Consider the following 6,000-nt stretch of genomic DNA (forward strand, 5'->3'; position numbering starts at 1 on the left):
ATTCTGCAAGCCTCCCAGAGGGATTCTGCAAGCCTCCCAGATGGGTTTTGCAAGCATCTTGAAGGATTTCTACAAGCATCCCCGAGGGATTCTGCAAGTATCCCAGAGAGATTCTGCAGGTCATCCAGATAGATTCTGCAAACATCTCAAAGGAATTTTGAAAGTATCCCGGAGATATTCTACAGATTGTGCAAGCGTCCCGGAGGAATTCTGCAAGCATCCTGGAGAGATTCTATAAGCCCCCCCCGAAGGGATTCTGCAAGCCTCCCGGAGGAAAGGATTTTGGAAGCATCTCAGAAGGTTTCTAGAAACTATTAAGAAAGGATTCTGGATCATCCCGGAAGGGTTGTAGATGCACCCAGTAAGGGTTCTGGAAGTATTCCGGAAGGATTCATAAAGTATGGCCTTCCAACAAACATTTTTGCTGAATAAGAGTTGAACAAATCATCCTGTAGCATAGTTTTGCTGAATAAACTGTTATTCAGCTACTGATGTTACTTGGGATTCTCAAAACATCCCGGAAAGTTTGGGGAGCATCCCAGAAAGATTTATGAAGTACACTTGAAGGGTTCGGAAGCATTTCGGAAAGATGCCGAACTATTTCGTGAAGATTTGGAACCATTTGAAGGATTCTTGAAGATTTCTGAAAGATTCCGTAAGCATTCTAAAAGCATTTAGCGAGTATTCTGAAAGTATTCGTCAAGCATTTCGGAGGGATTCTGCAAGCATCCTGGAGAGATTCTACTAGCCCTCCCCGAAGGGATTCTGCAAGTCTCCCAGATGGGTTTTGCAAGCATCCTGGAGGGATTCCGCAAACATCTTGAAGGATTTCTACAAGCATCCCCGAGGGATTCTGCAAGTATCCCAAAGAGATTCTGCAGGTCATCCAGGAAGGATTTTGGAAGCATCTCAGAAGGTTTCAGGAACTATTAAGAAAGGGATTCTGGGACATCCCGGAAGGGTTGTAGATGCACCCAGTAAGGGTTCTGGAAGTATTCCGGAAGGATTCATAAAGTATGGCCTTCCAACAAACATTTTTGCTGAATAAGAGTTGAACAAATCATCCTGTAGCATAGTTTAGCTGAATAAACTGTTATTCAGCTACTGATTTACCTGGGGATCCTCGAAACATCCCGGAAGGTTTTTGGGAGCATCCCAGAAAGATTTATGAAGTACACTTGAAGGGTTTCGGAAGCATTTCGGAAAGATTCCGAACTATTTCGTGAAGATTTGGAACCATTTGAAGATTCTTGAAGATTTCTGAAAGATTCCGTAAGCATTATAAAAGCATTTAGCGAGTATTCTGGAAGTATTCAAAACCTACTTTGGAAGTATCACGAAAGGATTCCGGAAGCATCTCATAAGTATTGAGGAAGCATCCCGAAAGCATACCGAAGGCAGGATTTTGAAAGCATTCAGGAAGTATTTTAGATGGGATGTAGTCTGGAAGGATTTCAGAAGCATTTTGGAAAGATACTGGAAGCATCATTGAAAGATCTTTGATGGTTTGTGGGAGAGAAGTGTTGGCAACTCGTGTTGAACTAGCATAATGTTAAAAAACACGTTAATAAAGATGAAAAAAAAAAAGTGTTGGCAATTACAGGAGAAACTATGGTGGGATTTCTATGAAATTGCTAGGAGAGATTTCAGAAGAATGCTTATTGCGAAACAATCTTTAGGATAATTGAGTGAATTAAAATAATCCCCACAATCTCACATTCTTTCTATTGAAGAATAGCAAGAAGGTTTACGGAAGAATCATGAAAGACTTTGGAAGCATCTACTTCAAACAAACAACTTGTGATTCCGAAGAATCACTAGAGGGATTATTATAATTCATTCGTAAATATTCGCGAGAAAATGTTCGAAAACTCGTGAGAGGGTTGGTGAGAACAATGAGAGAATTTCGGGAGAGAATGTATAGTGTGTGAGCGAAGGAGACATTAGGAAGAATAGTGAAGTGATTTCTTCAGAATCCCACGAAATTCCGAAGAAAAAACTCGCTACAAAGATTCCGAGGAACATATCTCTAGCAATTTCTGAGCCATTTTCGAAGATTCTTGAGATTATTATTGTGAGAGATTCCACAAAATTGCGAAAGGAATAACTGTGGAATTGCGAAGGGATTTGTTCAACATCAACCAAACGTAATCAATCTTGTTCCTATACCCTTGCGAACATTTGCTGACCAGTCTGGCAGTTTTCTTCACTATTGATTCTCCTTCCTATTATCCTATCTACCTCAGTTCTATACGTTGTGCACCAGCGGCGATATAGGTTTCCTGAACAACTGGTAAACCGCGGATGACATTGACCATTATTGAATGAGTAGTGTGTTTCTAGTTACGACCTCACACCTGTTCCTAAGTTTAATCGCAATTATTTTTTTAGTTTTGCGCGTTTTTAAATAGCCATTCGACTTTGCACACAACTGGTCGGGGTGGGTTTCTTTAGTATTTTCTCTTCTTAGTCAATTGGTGGTTGTAAGTGGTAGAGTGTAGTATTTATAGTTGGTAGATTCAGTATTCACGTATTAGTACTCACATTTGGGTGGCTTGCCACACAATTCCGTGTTCGTCGTCGTGGTATCTCCGCCTGCTCCACGCTCTTCTTACAGAACCGTTTCCATTTCAGCAATCTCCGTCTTGTACGACCAGCGATACAAGTCCTGCGCACTGCCGCCCAGACTCAGATTGCCGAGAATGGTCGGCCGTTGGTTGAGGTTCTCTCGCCGTCCCGCTCCGATGATGTCGTTTGTCGAAGCGATCCTAATCTGCGGTGGCTTAATTCCGTGTGCGTCCAGTGCCTTCTCCAGCTGAGTGTTCCGCAGTCGGCTCATGTCCAGTTCGTGCTTTACCTTCCACAGGTGCGTATCGCAGATAGGGTCGTTGCATCGATGTCGTCGAAGAATTTCTGTTGCCTCGTAGACGGCTCCCCGGAAAGTCAAAGACTTGCCCATGGACAGCGAAATCAGAGCACAGCATCCGCCGTGATCCTTTTTCGCTAGTCGTTTGCGGAAGTACTTGAAATAGAGGTGTTCCAGCAGAAGGAGTAAAGCTGCGAGCAGTATTCCCGGCCATCAGTAGCAGAAATGCCGATAAGAACTGTTCCAAGGCAAGCGGATCGGAGGATTTGTGTTCTTGCTTACCCGGGCGACACGTTCCAGTCATCCAGTATCGACGAAGCCGCTCCAGGTCACCGTTTGCACGAAACTCCAGCAGCCGCTTGTTAAACATTTGGACGTATTTGGAATTACGGCTGAACGCCAGGCCATAGCCAGTCATAGCATACCACTGACCAACGGTAAGAAGCCGGCAATCTCATCCTGTTGAACCAGGTAATCCAAAACCGTTCCATCGTAGATAAAAGCATCCATCTGACCGTTCAGTACCGCAGCCACTCCGTCCGCTACGCTGGACTTGTTGTACTGCTTCATGTAGTAGTGCATCTCCTTGAAGTACTTGAAATGGTGGAATCCGTGTGACTCCAGGGAATCGTGCCAAACTTGATGGTGGGTTTGTGTGAGAACGGATGCGACAATCGCGTATCATCAAGGCCGGTAAACTCATGGAACTCTTCTCTGGTTATCATGAACGCCGCAAGGTTGGCAGTGTAGATAGCAAGAAACACTACAGCAAACATGGCCCAAACGTTGGTCATGAAGCGAGACGTAAAACCACGTGGTGAATCCACGTGTACCGCGGCTTGAAACAGAACTGCCCATACCAGCCAGTACGTTCTGAACAGCGAAAAACCTGTACGGAGTATTGTTCGCATTCTGCAGCACGTCTTCATGTCGTATCCGCTCGGCGAAAGCCATTCGAACAGGAATATCATAAACGTTGCCGCCTGGATGGCGAAGATTCCCACCAACATCCACGAAGCCGTGTCGAACGGCTCCAAGAACGCCGTCGGCGAAAATAATACCCGTTCTCTTTGCCACCACAATCGCAATGCCTGTCTCCATGAACGGTTCGCTAAATCTACCACTGCCTCCCTCTCCGCATTGATCATCAACGACGTTAGCACCATGTCGGTCTTTCTGTTCACCAACTCATGTATCAATCCGTTCCACTTCCCATTCTCCAGCGTTCCCACTTTCCGTCCTCAACCCTCACCAGCTCGTACGTAAAACCCAACTCTTCGCAAACTTCTCCAACAGATCGATGCAGAATCCCACTACAACACTGATAGAACGATCCATTCTTGTGCGCCTGGCCCATATCGATATCGGTCATTTCGTGATCTGCCGCAACCCGACACAGCACTCCCCGATCCATCAGACACTTTCCACTAACGGGTCCGCCGGTGACAAGTTTATGTACGGCGCCTCCTCCAAAAACGTAATCTTCAGATGGAACTTCTCCGGCACGCCCTGCGGTGGCGTATGTGAATTCCCCGGCCACGCAATGTCCCTAATATCGAGCTTCTGCTGTTGCCACGATTTCCACATTCCAATTTCTTCCCACACCAGTCCCTTGCTGTTCACACTGGGTCGCAAATTCATAATCTTCAGCTCAGCCCACTTCAGATCCCCGTCGGTGGTAAACTCAATATTTGGCCTGTTCGGCTCACCCTCCAGCGACACATTCCTCAAGTACTTGAAAAACATCTCTCCACTGTCCCAGCGGCCTCTCCCTCGTCCTCACAGGACAGCTGATGCGTATCCAGACCCCGTCCGGCGTTCTTCGGATCACTCAATAATACTCCACCCCATATGCGTACACCCGAATAGCGTTGGATATCTCATTCAACAGCGCACTGGACGAGGTGTCGAAATGAACCCCCAGCATGCCCATCGGGAACTGCGACGGCGCCTGCATGTTCTCGATGACACTCTGTGTCACCACCCAGACGTAGTTCTCGCCGACAATGTTGAGGTCTTCGGCTGCCTTCAGGATGTCCACGGCTTCATCCTTGGTGCAGTAGAGGAGCATTACGCGCGCTTCGCTGTTGACCAGCTCGACCAGATTGATCGGCCGGGACACGATGACCGAGTTCAGGATGGTGAACTTAAAGTGGTCCTGATGAAGAGAGAGAGCAAGAAATGGATTTATCAGTTTACGACTAGATTTTGACGTACAACTACGTCTTTCTTCTCTATACAGGAGTGAAATTGGAATTTCGAAACCCAGAGCGTTACGTTGGCATGAAATATTTTAAACGCTTATAACTTTTTGGTGGATTAACGAAATTCCTTGATTAGCACCTCAATCGAAAGCCAAGACATCAAAGGACGCCGCTGCAGCGCCGTCGGACCGTAATAACCCAAGAAACATTAATAGCTGAATAATAGTTTATTCAGCTGAAGTACGCTTGAGAGTCATTTGCCAAACTCTTGTTCAGCAAAAATGTTTGTTGGGAATATCATAGTACTCAGCATTGTATGGCATTTCTAACAGCATCGTTGATTTATCATATAATGGGGAAACACTTCCTAAATTCTCGAGTACGAAAATTCGGAAATGTATTAAAATTGCAACAGTTTTTCAATACTGTTCACTAAACTGATTCTTGACCAGTTGTAATAAGCATCTATTGATCTGAATGTTAGTTTCAATGAAGAAATGCATTGCAAATGTCATATTATATTAAGCAGAGCACTCATATTAACGCTTGTATTGGGTTTCGAATTCCGATTTCCATAACTTTTAAAATCAGAATATTTATCAGAATTTATCAGAAATATTTAAAATTTGCTCGAAGGATAAACATTCGTGTTTTTTATTTATTGTTAACTATTGAAATAATGTTTTATTGTTCATCCGAACGCGTCCATGAATTTTCAAAGATATGTGAATCCCTAACCAAGACATCAACTTTATATACCATGTCCCAGATTGGACGATCAGAAGAAGGCGAAGAATCTGCTATTCAAATTGTGTAAAACATACTACTTTCGACTGATTCGGGTCATTTCATTTAAACTTCCGAGCTAGTAAGAGCTCCTCGTGAAAGTTGCAGCATCGGTACAGTATCCCATTAGGCACACTACAAGAA

The 6,000-nt window shown here is 44.5% G+C and overlaps 1 pseudogene; it reads right to left on the reverse strand.

Annotated features, from left to right (window-relative positions):
* Positions 1 to 1,251: 1,251 nt before the first annotated feature.
* LOC110680662 lies at positions 1,252 to 5,039 on the reverse strand (annotated as a pseudogene).
* Positions 5,040 to 6,000: the final 961 nt, after the last annotated feature.

This window comes from Aedes aegypti, unplaced genomic scaffold (assembly GCF_002204515.2).
Source record: "Aedes aegypti strain LVP_AGWG unplaced genomic scaffold, AaegL5.0 Primary Assembly AGWG_AaegL5_hic_scaff_1725_PBJ_arrow, whole genome shotgun sequence".
NCBI classification, from domain to species: Eukaryota; Metazoa; Arthropoda; class Insecta; order Diptera; family Culicidae; genus Aedes; species Aedes aegypti.